Genomic DNA, 16908 nt, shown 5'->3' on the forward strand with positions numbered 1-16908 from the left:
AGCATTACAATTCATCAAAACTTCAGAAATTTAAACCAAAATCGTCCTCTTGTCAATAACTGATCTGCATATGAAGAGAATTGCATATTGCATATCCATAGCTTTGGCTACACGCTGCTTATTTTCCCTTGGAGCTGTGTATTGAAATGATTACGGAGTGTGGTCTTAAATGACAGATACTATTTTTAAGCTACTTAACAATACAGGAAATTTGTGTTAGGGAAGAATTATCCAGATTTTCAAAGATTAAAACCATAGGTTTTAATTAATTTTAATAGAGATTATGACAGTATGCTTAGTGTTGTTTGTTCAAGTGAGCGAATGAGACGTGAAAAGGAATCTGATGGGGGACAGATCTCTAAGAAAACTAGTATTTTGACAGATGGAAATAATATAGCCATTGTTTTTAAACTTATCAGTTGTTTCTTACTTAGTGAGTCCTTAATTAGAGTGACATAATATCCTTTAAGGAACTTGCAATATTGTTGTCCAGGTTTAACAAGCTTTAGGGTTAGTTTTGTTAAATTTAAGCTCTTGCCTGTGTATCACACAGCTCTGAGACTTTGTGCTGTGAACTTTCAGGTCCCTAACTTTCTCCTGGTTCAGGAAGCTCAACCGATGCACAGCTTCTCTGAGAAAGGACAGAGCAAAGCGTCCCTCCTCCTGGCACATCCTCAGCAGAAGGGCTTCGCTGAGGAGCTGGAACGGGAGCGGGACTGCTGACATGTGCACTTCATTTCCTCCTGCCCCTTCCGATGCTGTGTGGGTGGGACGTGGAGGAGCCGTAACCCAACCCCACCGGTGGAAAAGAGGCTTTGCAGAGCTTTCTTCCCCTCTCAAAGTCAAGTGAGTTGGTGTGTTTGTGCTTTAAAAGCAAACAAGCGGTAAAACTCAGGCTCAGCGTGGCTGGAAATGGAAACGTGGCCTCCTGGCCTGGCTCCCGTGAAGCGATTTCTCACGTGCATCAGATGTGCAGGACAGCCACTCGCGTGGGTGGAAACGCTGAAAAAACCCTCTGTGTGCCTGCAGCATCTGAGCTTAGTTTCAGGAGGGGGTGAGGGGCGTGCGTGGAGGAGACAGGGACCTTGTGGAACCGCAGACGTTAATTTGGGGTGAGTGGTCGGCAGGCAAGAAGGGAAACTGTCCTGACAGCGTGTGCTTTCTGCTGCAAGTTACAAGGCTCTTTGTTTCCCTGAGTTGCTGCCGTCACACTGAATTTGCTCTTTGGAGAGAAGCTGTGGGCAGGAGCGGGGGCAGATGGTGGTGTCGTTGCCTGAGAGACTCCCTGTTTGCATGCAGGGACCCAGGCCTGTGCTACCTGCTGCCTACTTGCCCCCTGGATTTTCAGAGAAATTACAACATTAAAACACATGGAGGGGCTGCAGGGGTGACCCCTGCACCTCCTGCTGTCCCCAGGAGGTGAGGGTGATGCACTTGGGATGGTCTCATCCTGTTCCCAAGCAAGGTAGGATGTAAAGGATGAGACGGGGCCTTCCACTTGGGACGTGCTGTTGAGCATTGAGGTGACTTTCCATTTCTTGTTCATGCTTGGGAGATGTTGCTCTTTCACTACCCCAAATTCTTTTGGAATCAGATGTATTTAGGGTTGAGTTTTTTAATTCATATTGCAGCTTAAAAACTGTGCTGGGGCTGAGGCGTGCTCTCTCATGGCTGCAGGTCAGGCCCAAAGAGTTCTTCCAGCACGGCAGTTCAGCCTGGAGTGAGAGGAATTAGGAAGGCTCATGGAAAAAAAAAAATCCAGAAAAAAATATTAAAAAAACCTGTAACAGTTTGTTTAAAATAAACAGAGCCTAAGCTCTCCGTAGGAGGTGACTTCATTTATCTTTCTTCTGGGGCATTATGCAATTTTTTCTCATGGAACTTATGTTGATTTGTTGAATGCAGAGGAAGCTTCTGATTTTTTATTTATTTATTTGTTCTGTTTTTAATCCTAAAACGAACCCAGCACTGACGTGTAAGGAACAGTAGCTCCACCAGGCATGGCAGCTATTTGAAGCTTATCTAGTGGTGGGAAACTCGGCTCTGCAGGGGAAAAATGTGCATCCCCGTTACTCACCCCCTTCGTACGGCCATACGTGGTCCTGGAGTCCAAACAAAGTTTGGTGCCCATTTTCCTGAACTCCTGCGGTGGAACTGGAGCTTGCTGTAAACACTGCAGTTCTCCAGAGGACACCGGAGAGAAATGGGAACAGGCTTACTTTTGATGTTTTTGTGTCATAGCCCATAATCCGAACGCTCATCTCCCTCCTACACCCCTCTCTAAATATAGCAGCCGGGGAGAAGTCAACAACCACCAGGCTGAACACTACTGAAAGAATGTAAAACAGCCCAAAGTTCAGTTCTCCTCATTCATGCCTGTAATTTCCAACACCGCAGAACTAACCGAGGCTGAATTTCTGTCCGGGCTGAGAAGCTTGAAGGGAGGGCTGTGCTCGGGCCTGGTGCCTCGCTTCTGGGCTGTGATATTCCTGCTGTTGATGCAAGGCCTGAGGAACAGGGCTGGAAAATCTTTATCCTCTGAGCCCACCTCGGAGGAAAACCCTCCCTGAGGATCACAATCAGTTTAAGCTATCGATGATAACTAAAGCAGCAGCAAGAAACCTTGCTTGAACGCATCAGCTTTTACCTTGCTTTGCATATGCTCAGTTATTTTCCTGAGGAAAATGAGTTTTCGTTGGTTTACTTGTAACTAAACATAAACTTTATAATCAGTTTTGTCCTCTGTGCTCTGCAGGAGCACACACTATTTACATATTTATGTTCCTACATAACTTAACTTACACTCTTTAATTCTAGTTTTGCCTCTCTGTTATGCTAAAAATGGTAAATAAATATTTATTTACCAGCTGGCTCGATTTATAGCTGTTATTTGCCTTATTGACTGAGCAATTCAACCACAGTGTCTTTTAAGACTTTGAAACCAGTAGGTCTCAATCTTTCATTTTTATTTTCTATAGGTTGGAAGAGTACCAGCTTTCCTTTTTTTTTTTTTTTTTTTCCTTTTTTTTTTTTTTTCCTGCTTCTAAGTGATTTTATCAAAAAAGGACTGAAAATGAAGAAAAAAAAAGGGAGAGATTTTTATACCTTCAGATGAGCTGTAAGAGAGCCTAAAGTTTTCTTTTATCCTCTCAAACTGGTGAGCGGTGCTCAGCCATGTGATTTCTCCCAATTCATAGTTTGATTTTTGTAACAGCCCTGGCAGTGGGCATCATCATTTTTCTCTGCCCATCTTTTTGTAATGCATTCAAGCCACTAAAAGCTCAGTGGAATTTTTCTTCAGCCTTTCCTAGTATGACTTTTAATGTTGATTCTGAAGCTCCATAGACTTGTTCGGGTCTGGTTCTTCTGGATTCTAAGAAATACCATACCTGGTCTTAAAAAAGCAATGTATGCTGTCCACAAGCTCTTAGTATCTTTCCAGCCTGTGTATCAAACCTTTCAAACTGAGGTCAGGCAGACCTTTACAAATTTGAGCAAGAACCATGCCATCTTGTAAATATTTACCGTGAGGGTTCAGAAGAGGTGAACAAACTTTTCCGTTGTACCCTGCGGATGGATGCCACATAAATAGTTATTTATTTTTTAATAGCAACACATTGACTCTCTCTTGCATAATCACAGTTTTTCTGCATTTAAGTGATTAATGATATACCAGCTCTTCTTGCCTTGAGCGGCCAGTTTGGTTTATCTTGTACATAAACCTAGAACACCGTATTGGTAAAGCATGCAGCGTTGTGCGGAGTTGGGAGTTTCATCTGTTTGCATTCAAACCCCAACAAAACCCAAATCCTCTCGCTTTTAGGCATTTCCATGTGGTAACAACCTATTTTGGCACTCAGGTCCTGTCCACCTGTCTCATATCTGCCACTCCAGGAACTCTCTCCCAGTCCGGTTGACCAAAGCACCATTACCTAAGGAAGTCAAACTCCTGTTCAGCCTTCCACCTGCCTCCAGTAGATGGATATTTTATTGGCTCACCCTTTTTGAAGACAGTCTGTACCGTGTTCAACACAGTTCGACCCAGCCCCGAGCCCAGGGAGTAACTACGTTTTCATGTAGGACACTGGGGTTGCAATGAACGTCCTTTGAACTCGCTGTTACAATTAAGGTGTCATGAAAACAACATTGCTTTGGTACATGGCGAGACAGAGAACACCCTTACTCTAAGTCCATGTAACCAGAAATAAAACATGTATTTTATTTACATTTTTAGAAGAATCCATGGATGTAAAGACATTTAGGACAGTTATATGTTCAGTAAGTTGAACCTGGATTTAATAATCATGAAAATATTGAGATGAACAAAGGTCCATAGCCTTAGTGGAGAGAGTTGCTGAGAAAAAGTCCTTATAATTGAATTCTTTCATAAGGAAAGTTATTTATAGCAGTATTATTTAATGTATATTTAATGTAAATATGTAGTAATTAATGTTAGATATCCATATGCTTTTTTTTTTTTTTTTTTTTTTTTTTTGTAAACACAGGAGTGAAGGAGGACTCATGTATTACTGGCCCAACTACTACCTAAAGACTGGAGATCCACAGGAACGGACAGAGCAGGCTCCTTGAATCTGTGGTTTTACACTAGGTGCCCTTGCCCTGCATCAGTGGCAGCACAAGTCACCCAGGTTAGAAGGAGATTCAAATGGGAACACGTTCATTCAGAGCTTAACAAAAAACTTTCTGTAGTATGGCAAACAGACTATCACTGTAAATAGTCTTCTGGTAATCTAGAGGTGAACTCACGTTGCCAGGCCGTATCTTACTAGCAGGTTTTGCTGCCAGAACTGATATTTTTATGTCCCTGGAGCATGTGTGTTCATTGCTGCTTCTTCGAGGTGCTGCGTGCCCCCACTGCAAGGGTTTGCTGCACACTGGGTAAGAACCCAAGGCTTGCAGCTGGCAGCTTTGCTCCGTCCTTGGAGGATGCACACAGTGGCATGTTGCTGTTAGCTAAGTGTTGCCTTGTGTTGTTCAGAGAGGAAATTTCAGGAAGAGAGGCTGGATTTTGTTGGCTTGTAAATCAAATTAGTATGAGAATGCATAGAAACTTGGGGCAGCTAATGCCAACTTGTGACAGTAAACCTGTATAGCACATGCTCAGCTGGGATGTCTCCCAGGCAAGCATGCCCTACCAACCCACTGCCTTCAGGTGTTCTGCTCTCTGCTGATCTTCCCAATACATGAAAAAAGTCTCCAACACAGCAGCAGAAAAGCTAGAAAAATGAAGAAATCTTGTGTAAAAAGATAGATGCCAGAAGGTGTTTTTTTTTTTGTTTTGTTTTGTTTTTGTTTTGTTTTTTTTTTTAATAGTGTCCCTACCTTTTTCTCCATTATATGCACTAATAGGATGTATTCATTTGCTGCAAGGCTACCTGTGTAGAAAGACATACAAGTCAACAAGTCAGGGTTAAGCTTGAACACTTTTTTTTCTAGGCAGAACTGAAAAACAGCACTTCTTGGGAACTTGAGAATATTTCTTTTCAGCTCCTTTAAACGAAAAAGAAAAGGAAATAAAAGGTGAAGTTTGCATTAATTAGCAGTCCATAGTTATCTGCCTACAGTGGAAAGCAAAAAAGAAAACCAAACAAAAAAAAAAAAAAAAAAAAAAACACTTTAAATGAACAAAACATCTTCTCGTGGTACTGAAATACGATGTGGACCTAGAGGAGACTTTTGGGAGAGTGTCAAAAAATGGAAAATACTTCAACAAAGTAAGCAAATGTCATAAAATGAAAGTAGAGAGCACGCTTATGAACACAGGGAGCTGGTATATTGGTAATTCCTTCAGGCTGATACAGTGTGCTCCCACTTCAAACACCTTTTGTGTTTGTACCTGCGCTGGCAGCTTTTCAAAGGAATCTCATACTTTCCTCTCTTCCCACCCCCCCACTTTACATAATAATTAGTATGTGAATATGCTGGTGATTTCTTCATATTATTTTAATATAGTCACAACGTAGAGACTTCAGTGAAGTTTGGAATGCCACGGAAGCAGCCCTTGCTCCAGAAAATATGCAGCCTAAACAGACTGGAAAAACAAAGCACAGAGAAATAACATCATGCCGATCCCATGTGGGGAGAAGCACAGTAGCAAGCAACTGTCATTTGAGAAGAGATTCGAGATATTTTCAGCCAGTATCCTGTGCCTAACAGCAGACTGCACCAGTTGCTTCATATACTGTGGAGTAGAAGGTGAAAAAATCCAGCAGTAAGAAGCGTCATCCTTCCTCACATTTGGTTTCATTCCCCTTTCTAGGAGTTAGATGCTGGCTTATTCCCTGAAGCACAAAGTTGCAATCAGATAATCCTGATTATTTTTGACATTCATATATACACAATCCCTTTCTTGAATATTAAGTTCTTTCTTCTGACACTGGTCCCACCAGTGTCATCATAGCAGCCCTGTAAGGATACACCCATATGGGTGACTTCAAGCACGTGAATTGTCTAAATCAGTTCAAATTTATGCAGGATGGATCACATGGGTGATTTGGAGATTTCAGGAGCGGGGTGGGGGCTACGGTTTTGCCCAGTGTAGCTTTTAAAGTCTGGGAAAATTAATGCAGGTCTCCTCAGCTCCAGCCTCTCCCTGATTTGCAATTACAATCCCTAGGAGGGAAGAACAGTAATCTGAAAGTCCTATAGCTGCTAAGTGGAGGAAAACAAAATTATGCATTTAGTGAATAATGCAAAATATGAGAAAATAATGTAAGGGATGGGTGTGATGAAAATACCTTTCCCGAGGCTAAGTGGGTATTGATGTGTTTCAAACCCATAAACAGATTTGTGCATGTTCCTGGCTGAAGAGGAGTGGGGTGGAGTTCTAGGTTGTGTTATTACCTCTCTTTACGTGCTCTTATTTACTGCTTCACAAGCAAAGACAGCAGCAGACATGAGCAGTGTGTTTTTTTTCCTTCTGATCTGGGATCAGTGACAGCCATGGCAAGATTTCTCCATCCATCTGACTATTTGATGACAGGGAAAAAAGATGGCTCATTATCATCACTCATTCTTCTAAATCCTTGGCTGGAGAAGCATTAATAAAGGAAGCTAATTCAGGAAAAAATAATTGGAAGCCAGGTTTGGGAAGTAATTTAATCAAAAAGGGGGTAAACAGAGAGAGAAGGAATCACTCTCAGGAGTCAACCCAGATTCTAAATTCAAATACAAGCACATTTTTATGTGAGCTCCTTCATGCAGATCTGTCCTATGTTCCGTCTCTCATTGGAAGCAAAAAGAAAATCCATACATCGGTAGTTAAGTTTCAGAAGTTGTGGTGGCAGCTCCCAGCCTCTGAGGACAGGTGGGATATTTTCTTGCAGGATTTAGAGCAACTCATTTATAACTACTCGTTCACTGTGTATAATCTCTTTACAAAGTCCCTGACACTGATGCTTACAGCCTGCAAGGCAGGGTATGTAAAGAATATACATAACCCACAGGGAAGAGACAGAAGGACAGGCAGATCTCTAATAATAATTTATATGTGTAACAGTTTCCTTTAAACAGTTATTTTGCCACCCTCAGTGGAGCAGGACTCTCAAGGACTGTGGCAGTTTGAGTGGAACGTATTACTGCATCCCACTGGAGCCCTCTGTGATCTACGTAGAAGAGGACACAGCCAGTGCAGCAAAAAAATGTATTATCTAGATTGTCCACTGAAAAGCACAAGTGACTCACCTCAAATAAATGGGTGGAAGAGACAAGCTAGCAGGGACAGCCATTTCTTATAATAATGTCTCTTCCAAATCCCCCAGTAAGGTGCACACTGGTGAAACTTCCTAGTATTACAGCCTTTTCACATAGGGAGAAAAATTATGAATACTAGAACTCCGTGTTGAACATTAGAGGGAAATTCTTCACCATCTTCCTGCTAAAGCAGCTTTCTGGAAACATACCAAGGGCTTTGATCCTAAAAACACTTACCTGTAAGCACTTGGGTAGTCCCATTGACTTAAATGGAACTAATCAAGTGCTTAAATTCAAGTGTTTGCAGATTAAGACTTATATTTGAATTTTAAGATCTTATCTTCAGAAGAAATTGCACCCATTTACTTAAGTGTTTTCATAAACACACCTTTATTTAAATGAATGCAATGTTACTCGTGGATGAGGCCCTAACGTGAAGAGTGGTGGCCCTACATCAGTTCGCAGCAGCATGAAGACAAGTGGCAGCTCTCAGCGCTGGAAGCCATCAGCAGGCGACGTGATCCTGTTATGCTCCCAAATACCCACCAAGAAGGCAGTTGCCACCGCGTAGGAGGTGTGAAAGCCTTGTCCCTTTGCCACACAACAGGCACGAGGAGCCATCCTACAGCTGTCCTGAAGCTGGTGAGGGGTCTGGAGCACAAGTCCTGTGAGGAGCGGCTGAGGGAGCTGAGGGTGTTTAGTCTGGGGAAGAGGAGGCTCAGGGGAGACCTCATTGCTCTCTGCAACTGCCTGAAAGGAAGGTGTGGGGAGCTGGGGGTCAGCTTCTTCTCTCAGAAAACTAGTGACAGGACTAGAGGGAATGGCCTCATATTGCACCAGGGGAGGTTCAGGGTGGAAATGAGGAGACATTTCTGCTCAGAAGGAGCAGCCAGGCACTGGGACGGGGTGCCCAGGGAGGTGGTGGAGTCCCTGTCCCTGGGGGTGTTGAAGGAGAAGTTGGACGCGGTGCTTGGGGACACGGTTCAGTGGTGACATTGGTGGCAGGGGGATGGTTGGACCAGGTGATCTTGGAGGTCTCTTCCAACCCTAATGCTTCTATGATACGGACCCGCAGACCCGCACAGCAGTGTAAACACCGCGTTGGGCTCAGCAGGAAACTTCTGAAGCTGCAGGCACGGGGAATTTCTGGACCCGAGCGGGTTCCTCCCCGACGCCCTGCCCGACCCCGTCCCAGTCCCCCGCCCCGCTGCCGCTCCTCCTCCTCCGCCCCCTGTGGCCCCAGCCGGCCCGGCGTGCTCAGGGAAGGTGCGTGTCCGCTCCCCTCCTTCTCTTCCTCTTCCTCCTCCTCCTCCTCTTCGCCGGGAGCCGGGCGGGGCGGGGGTTCGTGGGACAACCCTCGGGGAAGCTGCCCGGGCACCCCCAGCGCTCTGCGGCAGCCGCCATCTTGTCCCGCAGCCCGCTCCCCCCCGACATGGCGCCCTTGGGTGCTGCCCTGCCGGGCCGGGGGGCGGTGGGGCGGAGGGGGCAGCCGGCAGCCCTGCCTCCACACACACAGCCAGAAACACGTCCCTCCCGCCTCCTTCCTCTCAAAGGAAATTAAAAAATAAATATATGTATATATATCGACGCCAAGATGTAGCTGGCAGTACACACGTGGTCAGCGCCCCTGCAAAGAGCCGGGCACGGTGCTACCCCCGCAGCAGTGCCGCTGGAAAGGAGGGCGTAAATTAGATGTTATGTGTCCTGGCACATCACAGCCGAGAAGTGCAAGCGTGCAAAGTGGTTTTCGTGCTTCTGAGCAGGAAGCGTCAGTAACTAGTGCCGTTTAGGTTTGTTTTGACAGGGGTTTAGTCTTCAAAGACCACCTTTCCCAAGTTGATGCAAAAGAGGAAAGTATAGAAGGAGAGAGGCAGTTTTACATAAGTATATACGATTTTATGTACGTGTATACATATTTTATGGGGCTACTATGTATATGAAAGAAAAGTGAGATGTAAAAACCTGTCAATTCTGCAAGCTGAATGAGATTTTTCTAAGGAGCTATTAGATGTGGAGCAGCCTTCTGAATCTCATGGCTGTGTCTGACAAGCTGCAAGTCTACTTCAAATACTACAGAAGAAACAGTACAAAATACAAGCACTGGATTTGTATTTGATTGTTGATTACTTGCTTTTGCCTTCGAGCTGCAGAATTCATGGGTCCTGCCTTTTCCAGGTACTAAATGAGCACCCCAAAGGCCTGTTCGTCCAGCACCTGGAATCCCTATTTTTGCATGTTTTTTTTTAGGCCTTAGTTTTAAAAAAATCTGTCTGTCTGGTTTTCATTCAGTTCAAAATTAGATTAATTTTTACTGTTTCTGGAAACTGTTCCACATCTGCTCTCCTTTTTATATCAAAACACTGCGAGAGTGCATTAATCTGTCGATGAAAGGGGCGTGCGTGGGTGTTTTCTCTTCTAAAGCAATCTTTGGTGGGACTGTAGAACAGATTCCCTGTGAGGGAATTGGAAGGACTGCTTACGTCTATGTTTTTATCTAGAATGTATCTTTCTGTCTTAGCTGGAGACATTTGTAAGATTTGAGCTGTGATGACAAAGGTTGGCCTTGATTTTGCTTTGGTTATTTGTCTGCAAGGACGAAGCCGTTCTCATGCTTACCTACTATCACTCCTTAAAAACACATCTTCTAGTCTTGTGTGGTGCTTTTTTTTTTCCTGTTAGATTATTATTTTGAATAAAATCTACAATGCTTCTGTCCCCAAGGAAACCCTGCAAAACCTACCGTATCAGTGAGAGTTTGTAAGTCTCTTGTTTTCTTGTAAATTTTGACTCATTTCTTCAGACATATCCACTCTATCTTAATAGCACCTATGAGTTGTGCCTTGCTGTCGGTGTTGCTTTACCCAAACTTCAGTCTTTTTGATGTAGTTTATAGAGATAAACTTGGATCAGAGCTGCTGCAGCTTTACAGATCCATACTAAGCCTTTGTCTTACCTGATCTTGTTTCTTGGTGTTTAAAATATATATAATTCTTCTGAACAGCGGAACAATGAGATACTAAATCAGATAAGAGCGGATTGCAAATCTAGGCTGAGGAAGGACAACCTGGCATTGACCCGTGTTGGGAGACATCTGTCAGTAAAAGCTCATATAAATTCGTATTTGTTTTATAACATGGTTTTGCAAATGCCTGCGTGTCTTTAACACCAAATCAGGAAAGGAAGCAACTTAATCTCTCATTGTTGATATAATTGCACAAACTCATAATGCTCACAGGATTCATTTTTCTGTGTCTGCCGTAGCATATAAACTTTCTTGTTTTAAGCGTGAAAACTTTGTCATGTCATTTCTTCCTGCCTTTTCAGTTGTGGGAGGATGAAGATGAAGGATGGCAGTACATCTAAGAGATAGCAGCTGCAGGGGTGAAATATTTTGCTTAAAAAAGTACTTTGTGCGTAGAAATGTACAAAACGATTACAATCTTGAAGCTCTACAGTTCTTTCTGTTCTGTCTCGACAGGAAATATTATCTGTCAAAAACTGCATTGCAGCAATCTTTCACGTTTTTGTTACCAAATGTCTACAACAATCTCAAAGCACTGAAATAAATGCAAGCTCTTTCTTCATTTGACCCCCAGTCACTTACATTTTTCACTCTGATGGCAAGAGTGAATTTTTAGCTCTGATTTGTAATCTCCTAAATGCCAATTTCTCGATTAAGTCAGAATCTGAGGCAGAATCTGTGGAGAATGTCCCACTCCTTTTTGTTTCGGTTTTACAATAGAAGACAAAACTGTATGTCAGCTTGAGAAAAATGTTAATCTTGTTAGCCTCCAGTTTTAAAAATGATGCTTTGGGTACCTTGGTTTTAAAAGAGGCACGATTTCTTCTTGAGACAGAGAGAATGGACCAGTATTTTTGTTGTTGTGTTTTTTTTTTCTTTGTTTTGTTTTTTTTTTTTTTTTTTTTTTGTTTTGTTTTTTTTTTGTTTTTTTTGTTTTTAACAGAGAGCATTGAGACATTTGGATTTCTTAATTCTCATTTGGATTTCTTATTTCTGTACGGGTCTTAAGAATAGCAATGTTTTCTCTGAGTCTTTTAAATCTAATTAACATAGATCTGTTTGAAGAATTTTCTCCACAGTGGGTGTGAGCGAAAAAAGTGAAAATCCTTTTGGTGCTGTAGCTGCCAAGGAGGGATTCAGCTGAAGTATCTAATGAACAGGCATTCGAATTAAAACATCCCTCCGAGAAGCTGTTTGTATGTTTTGTCAAAATGTTTCTCTGTACTACCCACTGCAGTGTGGTAAGAGATCTGCAATCTTTAAACATGACTTTAAAAGCTGCAAAATTTGTTTTAGAAAATAAAAATTCTAGTCAAATTGTTCTCAGTTCTTGATCTCTGAAGATGAATGCAAAATCAGGAACCTATATGTTATAGTGAGGGCATGTGCATCGTAGGTAATGTATCACAGACCTTTCTTACATCATAGGAAATACAAGCAGCTAGGAAGATTTACTTTAAACTTTTCCAAGTGACCATTCTGCCTTCAGCAGAACAGTGACGTTTGTGACATTTGCCACCACTTCAGGATTTGCCCAAACTTGTTTCTTGACCCCACTGATTTATCATTGTGCAACTGAGAATTGTTGTTACCCTCGTGAAGGCCATTTTAGGCCTGATGTGAGTAAACAGTTCTGGTTCTTAATCTATTTGATTTTCCTTTTTTTTTTTTTTTTTTTCCAGTTGCTCATTATGGTGTCTGATCTTTTACTCAAACATAGCAGCAGTACATTTCCTGCTAGAACACTGTGTATGAAAGGGAATGAGATCACTCTTCTGCCCTCCCCCAATTTCTCTAGCTTTCATCTGTTACATGTATATTGATATCCTGTGTCTTTAATTTTTGTGTTAGTTTTTTTTTTTTTTTTTTTTTTTTTCCAGAGGAGGCACTTGACTGGGAATTTACATAAGACAAGTGAGTCGAAAGTAAGTCCGTGTTTCAAGTAGCCCCACAAAAGGGACTTATGTAATATTGTGCATGTGCCAATAGACATTTGAGAAAGCACTGTGCTTTTTTCGAGGCCTTGAAGTGAGATCTGAGGCAGTGGACTCAGTTGGAAGAGCGGGCACTTTTTAAGCCGTAGCTGTCGAAAACCAAAACATAAATTTGATTTATCTGTAATGGTTTCCCCTTCTGCTCTCCACAGGTTTTGGGATTTGCATTTCTGGTCTTGCTGCTTCTCACCATTCTGAATTGCAGGGCTCACCTGCTAGGGCTCTCTAGTTGTGCTCTCCCATACAAAACATGAGTGCTCCTCCACGGCAGGCTGCAAAAACACACCTTGGAGTTGTAGTTTGTTGAAAGGCTTTACTGCTTTGCAAGCAAAAAGAATTTTAAGTTACTAATTTCTATAAGATTGATCATGTAGTGCAGCGGGTTGTTAATACTTCCTCTTATGACAGCTAGATAAGGCAGAAGGCTGTACTACTCATCTCAGGTAATGTATTCAGCACTGCCAAAAAAATATACAGAACAGACCATTTCTACCTTGCTGATGCACTCTGAGATACCTAGAAGGAGAAGTCAACTTGATTTTAATTACTTGTTCAGTTTGGTTGTCTTGAAAGAGCTGTTAGGTGAGGAATCTACAGAGGATGTTCAGAAGCAAAACAAAGTCTCAGGAGCAGGCTGGAAAAAAAATGTGTATAGGCTCTGAGTTATTGCCCCTGTCAAATTCAGCTGCAGTTACTGCAGGGGTTTCCACCCTAGTCCCAGAGGAGGTGGAAGGAGCAGAGTTTTCAGGACGCTTTTTAGGATCCAGGCGCTGCCACAGCCCAACCAACCTTCCTTTGAGCAGCACGCCCCATTTTCTCCTCGGCGATCACCTACTGGTCCTAGTGCTCGTGATTAATTTCTGCAGACAGAGAATCAAGATGTTTTTCACTGGATTGCTTCCCAGAACCGTCTTGTTGCCTGGCCACGTGGGCAAGGTGCTGGTGCAGGTGTGTGGAGGGCAAAGCCACAGCAGTGCTGACCTCGATGGACTTAAGCCACCACTGATCCAAACTTCGTTGCAGCGTCCATAGGATGTTAAAATACGTCTACAGTGATTTTAATACACATTACTACTGCAGCTAACATCTCTGATTCATGCTTTAGTTTGACTTAGCAGTTAGGGCTGAAGAGAAAACTTGCAGGAAGGGTGGTGGTGAGCAGGGATCTCTCCGTGGCCACTCTTCAAGCAAATTCAACCAAATGAGGATGGACATGCGTGTTTCCAGCAAGCCGTGGTGCCCAGGCCCTCAGGGACATCTTGCAGTGTTACCTCGTGTTACAGCACAGCTGTAATTACTAAAAAGCCCTGGCATAGCCAAACCCAACACATCTGGTGCAGGTGGATCATGTGGGGGTGTTGGGTGGTTGTCCAGTTTTGGACTGCTGCAGAACCGCTGGGCACCTCTGGGTTCCTCTACGAAATCTGGTGGGGATGGAGGAGGAGGTAGCTGAGCTGGAAGAAATTTGGAGGGAGCAGCTTACCGTGGAGGTTGAAACAGCTTAAAAAGTCTGCCCTGCTTATAGCAGGTGGCAGCAGTGTCTTCAGCCTCACATCTTGATTTGGTTGGGACAAGAAGATGCGGGCAGGATAAAATAATTGTCTTTCTTTTGTTACACATGGCTCTAGGTGACCTGAAAACTCATTAGCAAGTCTTTTCCCCTAGAGGAAAAGGTATTTTTCTAAAGTTTTTTTCTATTTGCAGTCCTCTCTTTACTCAAAGTAGGTCTATTTTTCTTTTTTTGGCCCAGAATATTGCTTTTGAGTAAATATAATCCTATTGACACAACAGCATGAGTTATTTTGTGCTCGTAAGTGAGCAAGACTTTACGCTTTCCCTGGAATGGGAATTTTGGCAGGGCTAGAAATGCTGATTTTTTTTTCCACGTCATACTCTCCTGTCTAATGTTGTTCGTGCTCTAACAGTTGTGAAAATTGCTTTATGGTTTGAGCTATTAGGCTGAAAGAAGTTTATGTATGCGTTAGGCTTTATTCGAAGAGGTATCGGTTATCGATGGTGATAGATCCAAAGCATCAGACAAATTTTATTTAAAGTAGAAGGGGGCAACCCAGAGAATGCAGCCCCATTGAGTAGCGTGCAAACAGGAGTGGGAGCCTGGGAAAGTTCCTTTGAAGAATGCGATATAAAAATAACTGTTGCAAGCTTATCAGTATGTGAACTGTATATAAAAAAAAAAAAACAGATGCACGCTGGATAAATAATAATAACTAGAGTAGGCATCTAATACACCCTCCCCAAACTGTCAGAGTGAAGCATGCTGTCTAACAGCTGTCCCTACAGCACGGGAAGGATGGGAGTCAGCTACCAGGAGCCTTTTTTCCTGGAAAACATTTTTGGTTGTGGTGCGGGAACAGCTGGGCTGTGAGCTGCAAGCATCGCCGCAGCCGTGGGCGGAGGTAAGCAGCAGGTAACTCCACTGCAGCAAGAGCTTTCATCCAGGAATTACACGGGGAAGGAAGTTAAAGAAATGCAGGCTTTTTGCTGACCTTGCTCCTCTCCACGTGCACCTACCGAAGTACTTTGTATGTAATGAGTAGGGCTGTAGTAAGCATGGAGTAAGGGCTGTGGGATTAGCGTTGCCTTTTGTCCTGTGCTGGTGGCTGGCTGGGAAGTTGTCAGCGTTGTCAGACTGCTACGTCCTGCACTGACCAAAGCACTTCACGGGGCCCAGCCTGGCTTCCAGGTGGCTTCAAAGAAGAGCTTCCTGAGGAGTGACCCTAATAGGAAATGGTGGAAACGTGGGCAAATGCGGTGAGCTTGTCGTCCTGCATGGAACGCCACTTCACTTTTATGTGAGCTCTACCTGATCGATGGACCCCGCTTGCAGGCTAATACGTGTGGTAAAATCTAAACCACAATTTATATAAGCGATTTCTGAGCGGTAATTTATGTATCCTCCAATATCAGTTGTGTTTTAATTGGGACTTGCGTTTTAGCTCACGAAGGGACTGACATTTACATCAGCTGGATTCGCCGAAGGAGGCAGAGGCTGTGTTTTTTTCCTCCCACTAATAACGCCAGACCCCCCATGTTAAATAGTCCCCCTCATCAGGCTGTGGACAAAGGCCTCTGAATTTTAAGCAATGTGTGACAAGGCAAATGAGCGGTTTTGAAGATCACTGGTCATTTATAACTCAATCAAAGTGCTCTGAGTGGGCTGATTCTGCAGGCTTTTGTCTCCGTAATGGTTGGCCTTGTGACTAGGAGCACTTAAAGGTGGCGTTCCCAGAGCTGTGCTTGCAGAGAGCTGCCTAACAGGTAGGGTAAAAGCCAGAGGTGTCCCAGTATGAGGGGACCCTGCCCAGTTTGACAGCACCATGGCCTGGAAGGAAACCTTTCACTGTTTTGTGTCCTGTCTTTCCTTGGCATCATTTGATCCATGAGTATTACTAGTCAGGCGCAGCGGTAAACTCATGTCAGCGTAAAGACAGAGGGATGTCTTACCATAATATTTGCAGAAGAGGGCTGATCACCCTGTCTGTAATAGCGTTGCAGATGCTGTACAATGTGTGCCAGATGCTGCACAACGCGTGCCAGACCATGACACATCTGTATACCCCGTTGGCTCCAGCCTGCTACGATCAGTACCTTCCCTTCACATGATGCTCAAGTACAATATCAGCTTTTGTATAGTCACATTTAAAACCGTGGTAAATATCGGAGTCAAACAAGTGCTACCACAGCTAGTTGGACAGCTAGAGCAAAGCCAGAACAAAGAACCTGTGAGTATTTTAAAGGATGGATTTCTTTTGCTTTTTCCAATACCATGGAACTCAAGCGAACTGTGTTGAGAAAAGGCAGTTTCATGGTTCATTAAACTACCTCCCTTCTCACAAATATTTTTCGCCATTTTGGAAAGCTCTTTCCAGTGTAGCTCATAAACATCTTTTGGCATTGGTACTTTTTTTTTTTTTTTTGAAGATCCTGTTGGTATTTGTGTGTGTACATTCTGTGTTATCTCTGCATGTATACTTACGCAAAAGCAAGGCATTTATTTTTGCTTGGTGAGTTACTTGTCCTAACAACATTATCTAATATTATATTATATTACAATGCTTTTGATCTTTTTTTCTAAAGACTTTTTGATGAAACTGTGAAAATTAAAAACCAAAACATTTCTGAAAACTAATGCCTTCAGCTCTCTTGAGAAATGCTACT

General features: G+C 43.1%; 1 protein-coding gene across 1 annotated transcript in view; it reads left to right on the forward strand.

Annotated features, from left to right (window-relative positions):
• The first annotated feature begins 8931 nt into the window (after positions 1–8931).
• The window catches only part of CPQ (carboxypeptidase Q), a 154814-nt gene continuing 146837 nt past the window's right edge, over positions 8932–16908 (forward strand). Inside the window, exon 1 of the mRNA XM_032181425.1 lies at positions 8932–8979. The gene's annotated coding sequence lies outside the window, so the exon portion shown is untranslated. The remainder of the gene's footprint in view (positions 8980–16908) is intronic.

The sequence above is a fragment of the Aythya fuligula genome, chromosome 2 (assembly GCF_009819795.1).
Source record: "Aythya fuligula isolate bAytFul2 chromosome 2, bAytFul2.pri, whole genome shotgun sequence".
In the NCBI taxonomy this organism is placed as follows: Eukaryota; Metazoa; Chordata; class Aves; order Anseriformes; family Anatidae; genus Aythya; species Aythya fuligula.